The 15,028-nt window shown below is 36.3% G+C and overlaps 1 long non-coding RNA gene across 1 annotated transcript; it reads left to right on the top strand.

The window, feature by feature from the left end:
* The first annotated feature begins 10,275 nt into the window (after positions 1 to 10,275).
* On the top strand, positions 10,276 to 13,085 carry LOC132640980 (uncharacterized). Its single transcript, XR_009582519.1, has 2 exons — positions 10,276 to 10,952; positions 11,053 to 13,085. It is a non-coding gene; the product is annotated as an uncharacterized LOC132640980 (long non-coding RNA).
* Positions 13,086 to 15,028: the final 1,943 nt, after the last annotated feature.

Raw genomic sequence — 15,028 nt, 5'->3', positions numbered from 1 at the left:
GAAAATGGTAAGATTGGTTTGGAAGTGTAAGGTCGGAATGAAAGATGTTATGTTAAGTCGGAAAGATGGCTAGTTATGCCGTATTATGTGTTTTGTGATATTTGATGTTGTTATCGATGTTGTTGTTGAATTTTTGGGTCGCTGTGTTGGTATATTAAGCCGAGCTAAGTCTCGGGGATGTTATATATATAGGGGAAATGCTGCCGAAATTTCGGTAGGCAATTATGTGATTAAGTATGGAATCCTAAAGGCTTGAGTTGACAATTGGTAAACTTGACCATTTGTAGATTCTGGACGAAATTGGAAGTGAAGCTAAGCGAGCATAAGGCGCAATTGAGGTATGTAAAGCCTACCCCTTCATTCTTAGGCATGTTCTGAACGTAATAGGCTCGGCCGCGAGCCTTAAGTACGACTCCGTTCCTCGGAATTCGAGATGGAAATCCGCTCCAATTCCTTCAGTAAGATTGAATCATTTTTCTTATAACTTGTCCCTAAAGTGAACTTTTGTATAAAACTTTCCTAAACGGAGTCGGAATACTTCCATATAATTATGGATGACCTCATAAGGTCCATTATCAGTAATTTACGTATGTCGCCTCGAGTTGGTCCGCGGTGGGCCCACGGAGCCCCGATACCTATTGTATGATCTAAATTGTCTTATTTCTGTCCGATTTTCACAAGTAACATCTGGACTATCATTCTGATCACGATATGACTACTTTTTATATAAATCTTACAAAATGGCTTTGATATCTGGAAATCCGATTCTGGTAAAAATTTGTCGTGCCTTCCCAAGCAGGATATAGGCGCATATTATGAATGCTATCCGAATATTCTGATTTGACTCGCCATTTGGCCTACTTCAGTTTGATTGAGTCGGTATAACGATCCGTATGTATGTGGTTTCTCATTAATCTATTCGTGAATGTCTCAATGCTTCCTTTCACCGGGTCCCGGGCCGGTTTATATCGTACGGATGGGCCGCTGAGTCCCTTGTCGGGGGCCGGGTCCCACGTATGAATTCCGAAGTATGATGTGTCCGGTTCCGAGGTACTGTGGTATATGTCGCCCCGGTTACCGTGTATATGTTACGAAGTATGATGTGTCCGGTTTTCCGGCGTGTGATCTGTCCCCGGGGTTACCGTGGTTATGATATGATGTGTTATGTGACGGAGATGTTCGAAGATGTGAAATCTTCTGAAATATGATATGTTGTGGCGCCAAAGGCAGGAGTGGCGACCACGTTCTTGTGCCCTATTATGATTCTGTCTGTCTGATTGGATTCTGATTCTGTCTGTCCGTATGGATTATGATTCTGTCTGGTATCCTTCCGTCTGTCTGTCTTGACTACGACTCTGTCCGGTATATCTCTGTCTGTTCGTTGGATTACGATTCTGTTTGCTATATTTCTGTACTTCCGGTTCAGACTATGATTATGTTTGTTATGTTTCTGCTTTACATACTCGGTACATTTTTTGTACTGACCCCCGGTTCTTCGGGGGCTGCGTTACATGCCCGCAGGTACGGACGCACCTGGAGACACGCCGCCAGTCTAGGGCTCAGATTCTGCTATTTTGGAGAGCTCCTTTGAACCGGAGCGTGTACTTTTGGTATATATCTTCAGACATCTGTACATTCTGTACGTATGGTAATTCTGGGTACGACGGGGCCTTGTCCCGTCATATGATTCTGTATGTCTGGTTAGAGGTCTGTGGACATGTTTGTGGGTTAGGGTCTTTCTGTACGGATGTGTGTATATGTCGTGTTTTGGGCGATCCCATTCGCCGCGGCGGCCGGTCCGCATATGTTTATATGTTGCTTTGTTGGCCGTGGTGGCCTTTGTTGGTATTTTCTGTGCGCAGGGTTATTTCGGATAGTCTGTAAAACAAAGGAAACTCTGCCAAAATTTTTCTGGAAATTATCTAAATTTGAAATATAGCCTTGACGACTTCTGCTTTATACTTGAATGCGTTTGATAACATTGGAGATAACATTGGACCGATGTGTTTGGGTGCCCAGATTGGGTACTAGTCACGGCCTACGGGGTTGGGTCGTGACAGAGACAAGGTGTTGACGTAATGTTTACCCTCCCATAATTTATTTTGGTCACTCAGAGTCCTTGGATATCAAACAGAGTGAAATATGTATTTTTTAAAAGCCAAAATGATTTTATAAAATTGTTCAAACAATATTTTACCATTCTTAATTAGTAAGATAATTTCTATAAATATTATAAATCATTTATAAATTAATTATTTGCTTAATTGTCTAAATTGCCAAAATGTCAAGTATTTTACTCTGTTTAATGGAAGGAATCTGGTTAATTAAATAAATTAATTATTTTACCCCCCATTTCTTGTTTAATCAATTTATTAGAAATTTACCATAATTAATTGAGTATTTAATTGGGTAAATTCTGAAAATTGTCAATTGAGAAATGATCAATTAATGTCCCAAATTATGACCCAATTGAAAATCAATTCTATGAACTGAGGTCATTGCTGCAAGATTAGCCTTTTAATTGATATGTAGTTTAATTGTGACCTTATATGAAAGGGCCAAAATCATTGGTCTAATTAATTAAGGTCATTTTTGCAAATGTTACCCTAGGATGGCTAATTGGACCAAATAAGGCCACATTTGAAATAGCCTGGTCTTAAAATTAAGCCAATTTAGGCAATTGTTTACAAGGTTTGACTTTGGTTGCTTAATTAACCTATTTTAATCATAATTAAGGGCCTAAATTAGTTAATCTTTTCTTAACTATGATTATTTGTCAAAAAACAAGCGGCAAAATTCGGTGTATATATATATATATATATATATACACATACACACACACATCTCGGTCAGTCCCTTTATGTTTAAAGAATTGGACCGAAGTCCAGCCCAAAAGGGCACGACCCGACCCAATGCGGGGATAAGAGGGAAAAGGCCCCTTTTTCTCTTTCATTTTCCGCCTCCAAACACGCCCCGCCTCTCCCTTTCATCTCACCCCAAACCCTAGTGCCACCACGAGGAGAAAACCCTCTCTCCTCATCACCATTGCCTGAAACAGAAAAATGGCAGATGGGGCACGCTTGTTATAGTCATGGTTCAACCATTTGAGGCAACAATTAATGCTTCGCCTTCAAATTTCACCAAACACTACCTTAGCACGGTAAAATCCTCATCTCTCTCTATTTCTTTTTACTTTTCTGTAGGACAACAGTCAAACTCTAATTTTTCTTTAATGGATTTTGTTGTGCTGTGATTTGAATTCACAAATTTCATTGATTCGCAAAGAACTCGTCGGATTGACCGACTACGAGTCAAATCTGGCCCTCTATTTGTTGATCTATTCGATTCCTAGACGTTGATCTGGTGTTTGAGAGATGCAATTATGAAATTGCAATACTCCCACATCCGTTGAAAACTAGGGTTTGATGGATTGGGGTTCTATAAATAGAACCCCCAATCTACTTTGAAAGGCAAGTTGGTAAATCTGAAATTTTCACTTTGCATACTCATAACTCGAAAACACCTAAGGTTTCAAACATTTCTGAGACCTTTAAAAATGTTCTGAGTTAAGTTAGTTTTAAAATATTTGTGTCTTTGCTTTGTTCTGTGGGGTTCATGGCCGAGTATGGGAAGAAGGAGCATAAAGATCTCCAATTCCAACACTCGACTAAGGCTGCACTCGAAAAAGGTAATATTCCATCCCCTTTATTTATTTTTTTGGTCTTAGTTTCTATGTAATCTTAAGTTAGTTGTTATGTGTTTAGCCATTTAGCATATTTACTTAGTATTGTAGTTATACGAAATTGTTTTAGTTATTTAGTTTATTTTGCTTAGTATTGTAGTTACATGAAAGTGTTTTAGTTATTTAGTTCATTTTGCTTAGTATTATGAAACTGTGTTTAGGAATCTAGCTTATTTGTTCAGTATTATAGTTATATGAAACTATTTTAGTTATTTAGTTTATTTTGCTTAATATTGTAGTTATATGAAACTGTGTTTGATCATTAGGTTTATTTGCTTGCTATTGTAGTTGGAAGGAAACTATGTTTAGTCATTTAATCTGTTCTGCTTAGTATTATAATTGGTATAAAATTGCAGTCAAGGTGGTTTAGCTTGTTGTTTAATTTAATGTAGTACATTAAGTGTGGAACTATGCTTAGTTTAATTTGCTCTGCCTGGGATTGGGTGTTGTAGTATGGACTGTTTAGAAATTTGTTTAGAATCATGTTCATTATAAGTAGGGTCAAGAGATGTGTCGCGACCCAAATCGATGGGCCGCAACAAGTGCCCGACCATTGCTGGTCAAGCACTCCTATGCTTGCATTTACCTCTCACTGACTATCCTGGGCCCATACACAATCAGTAACTGAGCTGGACTGTCTCCCGAACAATCAACATAAGAAACACCGTACCGGGAACTCACGGCCAACGTATACATATAAGTATAAACACTGAAAATAACAGTGTGAGCCGATTTGGCCGCCACACATATATACTGAACAACAAAATACACGCCGACGAGGCTGCATAATATCACGACTACATATCACTGTCTACAGACCTCTATGGAGTACAAATTGTGGAAGGGACAGGACAAGGCCCTGTCGTACCCATATACGTACATAACAAGATGGCATACCAAACAGACTGAAGCTCCGGATCAATGGAGCGTACCGACTGCTGCTGAGGGGAGGTCTTACTGCTGCGAACCGTCTGACTGGCTACCTGGTCCTGCGGGCATGAACGCAGCGTCCACAAGAAGGGACGTCAGTACGAATAATGTACTGAGTATGTAAGGCATGAATAGTAACATAGTAAGGGATGTAAAGTATGAATAATAACCGAATGGAAATATAGAGCATATCGTGAGATAAAAGAGTAACCGGTACATGTGAGTGCCTCTTAGGGCGGATGCCATGCATGCTTAGCTTTCTTTGAAAAAACATTTTTTGTTCATATATACAGAAAATATGCCGAGGCGTCCGCTCCGATCCATTTAGCCACATGTGTCCCACGTCCGGGATGATATCATATTACGCCAACTAATCAGGTGGTCATGCGTCTATAGCGCCACACCTTTTTCCCATTTCCCCATATACATATACATATATCATATAAGCAGCATGCATGAGAGCCCAAGGAAAGTTATGTCTCTATCGGAGTGGCGTAAGGTCGGTAACCTCCGATTATATTATGGAATAATCATCATCGCTTTATCTCACATTGAAGGAACAATTATTATAAGGTGAGACTATCAATGAAGAATAGTATCAAGAGAAAACATAGAATAAGATCATAAATCTCATAAGACGTCAATTCATATACTTTGAAGTCTTTAGAAAATAGAGTCATTATCAAGGAATAAAATTGAGGATGAAGAAATAGCTCAATATACTCATATTCATATTGAATCCACACTCGAGACTTTCAAACATGAAACCATTCTCATCATAATCATCGTATACATATTCTCATCTTTGACATCATCGTTGTCATTACAAAAACATGTCCGCCGTTGTAGTCATAAAAGCTTACAAAATCATAAACCTTTGTTTTGAGAAAAATATGGACATTTCGGAAAACATTTACGGGTTATTAGGAAGGGAATCATGCCTTGGAATCATAGACTTTTAACTTTTGAAAACAAAGAAGTTATGGAAGCATTTATAAAATCGTAATATAGGAATCATGCCTTTGAAAGAAAGGGACGAGCCTTAACATACCTTTCGGTCGCCTTAGTCGTTCAACGTTTATCCTTCCAAGCTCGTAAATCTACATATAAACCATTCATACTATTATTAGGCTCAATGTCATACGTTCATCTTAAGCCTTCAATTTAATTCCGTTTAGAATCTACCGAAATTCGGGCAGCACCTCCCCTGTTTATATGCCTAACCCAAAGTCACAATCCAACAACCAACAACAACAACAAAAATACCAACATCAATAACATCATTTCCAACACCAATATGTACCATAAAACAGCCCACACGCTGTTTTTCAACTTCCATAACTAACAAACTTACTACACGATTGTTTAGCGACTTTATCTCCGTAAATAAGCCTTAAATAATACCAAAAGAGAAAGATTCATACCTTTTTTCTTGTTAAGACAGCAATATCCTCAATATCCACGCTAAAATCTCCCGCAAAACAATACTAGAATCACAACCATGCGTTACCCGGACCTAAACCACTACTCCGCGACTTAAAAATTGCTCACTTTTTGTCCCCCCCCCCCCCCCCCCATCCCCCTCTCTCTCTCTCTCTCTTCAATTTCTGGAGTTTTCCAGGAAAATGTGATGAAAAAAGGGGTTCTTACCTTTTTTATAAGGGTCGAATTCGTGTCGGGTTCACTGTAGCATTTTACTGTAGCAAGCCGGTACTGTAGCACGCGTTTCTGCTCTGTCAGCTGAACTTGTAACGTCCATAATTCTCTACTCCGATGTCCTATCGATGAGCGGTTTGTTGCGTTGAAAACTAGACTCGACGAAATTCATTTTAGGCTTTTGTGTCATCTTAAAACACTTCATATGCTAAGAGATATTCGTCCCCCAAGTTGGACTAAAATTTTCACACAAAACATTACCCATCCTTTGTCAGAAGTCGTACTACTTCATTTCTTCCACTCATTTCCTTATAAAACCTTCCGGTATATCTTATATACGTCCTTCACTCATTAAATATATTTAATAATGCTTGCTCCTCATATTCTAAAGTGGTTTACTTAACCCTAACTCAACGTACTTATGTTTCAAATTTGATAAGTGCTTCTTCGAAGATACAGGGTGTAACAAGATGCACTAATGGCTAGGGTAGTATACAACAGTTTGCTTGAAATTCCTTTATTAATAAGTTGATTAAAGTGGTTTCCATGTTATAAGGAGTGATTCTACTTGGAGAATTGTGTGATTTGTCTTTAAGATTAAGAGACTATGTTACACATATGTGTGCTTGGAAATGTGATTGAGTGCCCAAACCCCATTATTATCTAAGTCATAACTTTCTTAAATAAGCAACGCCATGTTAAACATGTTAAAACTTGAAACTGTTGTCCTCTATATGTCCTGTGTTGATAGAGGCATTTGCCTAATCTCTATCTAGGGGCAGGATGACTTAAAGCTAGCTTGGATTGTCTCTAGTCATTAAAAAAAAAAAACTAAGAAGGTCTTGTTTGGATTGAGTCTTGGTCTTTGTTTTTTGTTGGAATATTCCAGTCTGCAAAATGAGTTTCACTACTTTAGAAAGGTTTGCTGTAATGTGATGGCCCATATTTTAAACAAACATTGAAGGCTAGTGAACATGTACTGCCTCCTGTTTTGGGTGAATTTTGTTTAAAAAGGATTTAAACTAATAGAGAACTAGGCTTTAATCCAAGGTCCATTTCACTCTTCCTCTTTTATTTGGACACTGTCTAAAAAATAAGTATTCAGGTTTAACTAAGATGGTTGGTTCTCTTGCTTGAATCTTATGCCTGGTTTACACTTTTTTTAAAAAGGAACAAAAGAGAATGAGAAAGTTCAGATTATCAATCTCATTTGAGAATTATTATCTACCTTCATGAACTGTTTGGCACTTGTATTTGTTTAGGAAAGGGGAAAGTTGATTATGTTTTTTTTACAATACATGTCTAAATACTTTTATATGCTTTTGAGTTTTACTTGATATTGTTCAATCACTAGCTTATTGTCTAGAGTTGGTCTAACAGGTAAATCCTAAACTTGACTATATGAAACCAATCATTAGTAAGCCTTTAAAGGGACCAGCCTAGTACACCCTCATAAATTTGATCTAAATTAGTACGCTCATACTTAAGGAGTCTGTTTTTATATCTAAAATAAGTATGAAGGTGAACATAGCTTGGTGATGCTGCATAATTGTTTATTGTAAGGAACAAATCACCTAGTGTATACAGTCTCCTAATTTGAGAGGGATTAAGGACTTTGTCATGTTTTTAAAGGATTTTTTGTTAATTGGTTAGGACTAAAAGGGAGAACTAATTGTATTCCTTTTTTTTTTCTTTCTTCTGAAATTCTTTAATTTGTTCTTGCTTGGACCTCTGTATAAACTGAGTGCTAATTTTATGAACATATTTTCCTCCTATGTGTTGTTGATGTTAGTGTCATGAGTTGAATATATATGAAGTTTACTTAACTTGTATACATTGGAAGTGTATACAAGGAAGTATATTTTGTATATTCTCGGTCAAATATGATACCTGCTTTCATTTGGTTAAATATAGGGCCATTTCTACCCTTCTCTAAGTATAGCCATGTGGGCCTTAAGTGCAAAATTTGTAGTCATTTGCATTTGGGCCTTTTTTCTTTGCTGTTTTAGTCTATGTGGGCTTGAGTTTGAAGTCTGCAGTCATTTGCATTTGGACTTATTTCTTTACTGTCTCAGTCTATATGGGCTTGTACATTTTAGTTGAGCTTTTGTTTTTCATTTCATCCAATATAGTATATTTTCGCGCAGATGTAAAATCATATGATTTATGTGTATATATTATACAAAGCTATGTCTTCATTGATGTCGGTTTTAGATGCCTTCTAATCCATATTTTCCCTTTCTTCTTTTTGTTTGCATAGAACACCATTATTGGGTCGGCTTCTATTGCATAAACCTATTGGGCTAAGAGCCCAATTACCTTTCTTGGTCGAGTCTGCATAAGTAAGGGAAGAAGATATGATGAAGGCCCATCCATGGGTAAAAGTGGAGGCTAGTTGGTTTGGTAGGCCCACCAGCTTAATTTTCTTCCTTTTTTCAATTTCAATTTATATATCATGTATGTATGTATGTATGTGTGTGTATATGTATATGTAAATGCTCATGTGAAACATTTAAACCCTTATGCATGCTAGAACTTAGGAAAAACACGTAGTATTTTAGGATATTGTCAAATCATTTTAAAATTCAGATAATTACCAACTTTGTTTTTTTGGCGAAAATCAAAACTTGGTCTGATTTGTAGTTAAAGATCGGTATAATATGGCTAAGCAGGTGATAAAAATGGAGTTTTGCTTAAGTCTCAAATTGGATCAATGCAAAAGAATTTTCAAAAAAATATATCAAGTAGCTTTTTAACCGGAGATAAAAGTGGCAAAGTAGTTCGGAGGGAGACAAAGCTTAAAAAAAATTGACTTCAAAAAATTGGCATTTTGTACACCCATCTGAACAATTTATGAGATTTGGACAAATTCATGAGATGAAAAAATAGATCTTTTGGATTCGGATGGATTCTGAAAAATGGGTTAAGGATTTCTTTGGGCCTGGAAGCCCACACCAACACTTGGACTGAAGTAGAATTATGTTGGGTTGCATTTGGACCTAAATCATTTTGGACCGGGTTATGATGGTGCAATGAACTTGGATCTCGGAATATTTGACTTATGGGCTTCAAATAGTTAAATGGACTTAAAGTAATGAACTTGCTTTGTTTTATGTATATATGTATAAAACGGAGATATACTCCACCATTTTGTTAGGACTAGAATAGTAGTGACTCTATTCGGGATGTTGACACCTAATTTTGGCTCGACGTGCTTAAAATTAACGTTTTTTGGGGGCCCTGATTCGTTAAAGAGCACAATTTTTTATTTTTTATTTTTTACATATTTTTACATTTTTTCGACAATTTATTGATAATTGTCCTTATTTTAGGAGTTTTATCAATTCATTGTCATTTTTTAGGATTATTATTTTTGCACATGTACAGCGTAATACTACCATTTTTGTGCAATTAATAATTTTTTTTAATTTTATAGCAATACATTTTCATATCTTACACATTAATATTTATATTTTATACTTACATTATTATTTATACATGTATTAATAAACTATATTTTAGTACGATCTATCAGTGTAGAAAAAATTGGAGCAATTAATTTTTTAACGGAGAGCAAAATTCGATCAAGTCAAGGTCTCGTCATCTTTTTAAAAAAGTTGACATTCGAGGTGATGAGTTAGGTTTTTGATACATTGGTTAATATATTTTTACACATTAGTTAAAAGAGATAAGGGGACAAGGGGATATGGCTTTATATTTTTTGGACAATAAAATGGACCACTTTATGTTATAAAAGAAAGGGAAGGGTTTAATTTTGTTTTTTATTCCACACATATTTACACACACACTTAATTTTTCAGATTTTGACACTCTCTCTCTTCTTCTTCTTCAAAAAAAAAAACCCACATCACTCTCTTCCTCATTTTCTACATCTTTATTTTTCCTACCCTTTTTTACTTCTCTACCATTCTTTCCTCCTCATTTTTTTCAGATTTGTTTTCCCCCTCTTTTTCTCCGTGGCCCCCACTCTCTTTCTTCCTTTTTGACTTTTCTCTATATCTCCTACCTAAACACATGTTTGTGTTGATTTTTGAGCAAATTTGGTTGAAAAATGCTCACATCTCCTTCTTTTTCCAACTTTTCTTTCCTATTTTTATGTCATCTCTCTCCCTAATTTTCTACACAACACACGCACCACATATCTCATTTTTCAGATTTCAAGTTTCTCTCCCCTCACCTTTCTCTCCATCAACGCGCACATCCTACATGCCCCTTCCCTTCTCTCTCTCTACAATACAAAGCAAAGTAACATACCTTTTTTTTTTTACTAATTCAAATCTACCCCATGAAATACTTGTACCAATAGCACCGAACAACAAACCCATTCATTCATTCATTAAGTTAGTCAATTATTCTTTACATTTCATTTTATAGATCCCAAAGTGTGACATACTTTTGCGTTTGTCATAAAAAATCCCGCCCCTCTCTGTTAACGAGTTGGGTAGGTAGGAAGATCTTTCAGTGCTCAATTTTATACATACACACTTTGTTTTAGCTGATTTTGAAAATAATATTGGATATGGAGAGTGAGAAGAAATCGTGCGTATAAGACGTAGAGGCATGGCCGATGAAGAAATTTTCGTCGATTTCCAAGGCTTTCCATGTACAAAGACGGGTTTTTATTTTAAGTTTATTCATTATTTCTTTAATTCATCCGATAGTTATTTATTCTCTTACTAACATTTTTACTAAGTCTCATGCAGGTATCCAGAGTTACTTCTCGAAGATGACACTCAAAAGAAGTTCAAATAACTTCTCAAATTCTTTGTTTATATTTTTTTTTACATCCTTAAAATTATACAAAGCATAAAATATAATGAAACTTTACTTTTTTTAGGGTGCAGGTTGGTAGTATTTATTTATGATCTGCTTATATGATTTAAATTTTTATGTGTTTTAGAAAAACTAATATTAGGCAGTTATTACTTCATTTCAAAGCTAAACTTTTCTTCTATTCTTTATTTATATCACATCATTCACAATGTTGTGCTATATCTGTTAATATTCTCGACATTTTTTGGTTAACTTAAATCATCTTTTTTGAAATAATTTCTTGAATATTTGTGAACATCCCTTAAACTCGTTATAGCTTTTGAAAACGAAAATCATTATGTTCGGTCATATTCGTTCATTGTTAAGTAAATACCTTTACGATATATTCATGTAAAGCTAAAATTGTTAGTCACTGTAATTGTATACTTTGTTCACTTGTAAATAATCATGTAATATGTATTTTATACATATGTAAATACTTACACCTTTCACTACATGAATATTCATATTAGTTATTCTTTAGTCTAAATTCTATTAATATTTTTGTAAATAATAATCAAGCCTTTTACACATCCCTCGTATAGTTAAATTGGTCCAGCCGGGAACCACATTTGTGGATTCTGAAGGATGCCTAACACCTTCACTTCGGAATAATTTGAACACTTACCTAGAATCTCGTTTTTTTTCGTAGACCATGTTAAGCTGCATATATTAATAATTTATAGGTACCCTAGTATACCTTAAATGCTAGGTGGCGACTCTGTACATAATTAATCATTTTAGAGTTCCATAAGTTGTGCTTTGTTAAGCCTTGGTAAAAATAAGGTGCAACACGGGAGAAATCCCTGAGTGTGTCCTAGTCCAGCAACAAAGTGAGTTGAACACTTACGCGGATTTTCTAAACCAAAAGCCCTTTTTATAAGGGGACTTTTTGCCGAATTGTTTCTTGAAATTATTATATGAATGAAAAAATGACATTTTTGTGCGGAAAACTAAACACTTTTAAGCAAATAGGTACATTAATCACACATTGAAGCTTGTAGGTCAACCGTATTCTACGGATCTTTAATACTAGGGTGCGTAAAACCTTCCCTAGAGGATCACCAGAACCCTTACCTCGAACTTTGGTCCAAAAGATTTTTTATTTTGAAAAAAATAATCTTTAAACCCGGTTTTCCTAGTTTTCCATAAATAAATTAGGTGGCGACTCTAAAAATATTAGAATCCAATTAGAGCACCAACAACCTCGTAGTAAATTTTATGCCTTAATCCGCGTAAAAGCGAACCGTAACACAAGGTATTCTTGAAAGTGTCGCCGATGAAGGGAGTAATGCGGTTTGGTAGGAAGGGTAAGCTTAGCCGTCATTTTATTGGCCCTTATGAAATCGAGAGAAGAGTTGGGAAGGTGGCTTACGAGTTGAGGTTACCATCTAAGATGGCTATGGTGCATCCTGTGTTTCACATTTTGATATTGAGGTTGTATAAACCGGATCTCTCTCATGTCTTGACTAATGAAGAGATTGAAATCAATGAAGGGTTGTTTTATGAAGAAGAACCTATGCAAATCTTATATTGACAAGTTAAAAGGTTGAGAACAAAAGATGTAGCTTCGGTTAAAGTCCTATGGTGAAATCATAATACCGAAGAAGCGACTTGGGAAGCAGACGAGGACATGAAGACGAGATACCCTCACTTATTCCCGCACCCAAACATGGTACGCTGCTTTATACTGTATACAAATAGTCCCTCCAATTCCCAGTGGAAATCATTGACTCCGGGGAATGGATTTGAACCAAAAATGAAATCGATCCATTGTAGCAACACTGAAGGTCCAGCTCCGCCGCCTGAAAAGACATTTTCAGTTCTGCACTCTGTACAATGTGGATTACTCATTATTATACCACTGTAGCAATCAGCTTTGGAAACCGTTTGCTATCAGAACTTTAAACCCTTCAACTTATAACTTTTGGGGTGTAAAAGGTGAGAACTTCATTCATATTTTGCCATCTACTAATTGTCACGACCCAATTTCGTGTGCGGGCACCTAACGTAAGTCTAACATATGAATATATAATGATTGTGAAAGTAAATCAAAAACCACCCCAGTATATGGTATGGTCATACAAGAGCATCTAACTAAAATCTATAAGTCTGGAAGTAATAATAATACATCAATAGTCTCAATAATGTCTCAGAATAAGTAAGACATAATAGAAGAAGAGTCTTCGGTAGCAAAGCATCCACATGCTCACCCCAACAGACTCAAATCAACAGTCTCGAACTCTCAACCACGAGGGGTAGACGTTGATCCCACCTGATACTCTGCATTCATAAAAGAATTCAGCAAGTGCAGGTCAGTACAAACAATAGTTACTGGTAGGCATCATAGGCCGATTAAGATTATCTAACATATACCAAGACAATAAAGTAATCTAAACAGGTAAATCAACAAGGTATAAGCCATTATAAGCCAGTAACCAAGTACAAGTCATCACCTATGTTATAGCATCTAAACCCAACTGTGCCAAGTCAAGTACATCCGATCCGAATTCGTATATCACAACTATATCACAAGAATATAACAAGAAGCCAAAGGTACAATGTAATGCAATAATGTATGAAATATGGATGCAATGCATATGCACCAATACACATGGACTCCGACGATGGAATATCACATCTCGGCAGCACAACCCATGGGGGACCCGCAAAGTCCATATATCATTCCTTACAATTCCGGCCAAGACCTCAGCAATAGCTGCCAATACTCATACCTCGATTCTGGGATAAACATCAAACATCGATCCTCACGTCACTCTAACCAACTGAGACCAGCTCATAACATTGTTTCCTTGTATATCATCAATGCATCAACAGTATACCATGAAGGATGAGAATGCGTGTAATGCCTGAGTTCAATGTCAATAATCAAATCAATCTCAACAGTACCACACATGGGCACACCAACAATAACAATAAAAAGGCTACACAATAAGCCATAATAGTATCCCGATCCTCGTCTCGAAACAACAAGAAGTAAGGTGCTACAATATCGTCATCAGGAGATATCACTAGTCACCAATATCTACTATCTCCACGTGGCAACGAGCCAACAACAAATAGAACAAGATAACTCACAATACAACAGGGTGGCTAGGCCCAAATCAAATAACAAGGCCCAACCTAAGGCAATATCCAACCCAACTTCATACCCGAAGGTTTACATGCATTCTTCTCTAAATATATGCTTCGCTAATCGAAGTCTCACCATAGGGTAAACCGTAACCTACCTAGAAGGCCGAACAACAAAGTCTCCAACAATCACACCTTAGTCTTTCCTTTCCTTTGAGCCTTGTGATAATGCAAGTCTAATCGTATCCGAAATATGCAATTAGAATAAAAAAGAACATCAATTAACCCTTAATATTCAAAACTCAAATCTCAACCTATAGAATGGGTTTTATGAACTAGGAAGATGGAATTTGGATCCTATAGGTCCCAACAAGAAATTAAGATTCTAGGTGATCAATTCCCATCAATAATAAGCTAGGAGAACTAACAAAATACTCAAATTCGGATTCTAGGTAAAACCCCCAAATTTGGTATGAACCCTAACTTCCAATCCCATCAATTTAGCCACTAATTAGGAAGAGATCATGCAATAATAGACTCTAGTCATCAATTCCATGCTTAATGAAGCTAACCCAATCAATTAAATCAAGATTACAAAGCCTAGAAAGAAGAGCTCATTGAACCCTCTTTTAATTCTTAAACTCTTAATGAACTAGCATAATAATGGAATCCTAATGTGATTATGGAAAATGGAATAACAAAGAAGATAGAAGGACTTACCACAAAGATTTTTGTCACGGCCCAAACTGGAGGGCCGCAACTGACACTCAAGAC

The sequence above is a fragment of the Lycium barbarum genome, chromosome 5, assembly GCF_019175385.1.
Source record: "Lycium barbarum isolate Lr01 chromosome 5, ASM1917538v2, whole genome shotgun sequence".
Taxonomy (NCBI): Eukaryota; Viridiplantae; Streptophyta; class Magnoliopsida; order Solanales; family Solanaceae; genus Lycium; species Lycium barbarum.
This window is presented reverse-complemented; position numbering and strand designations above follow the sequence as displayed.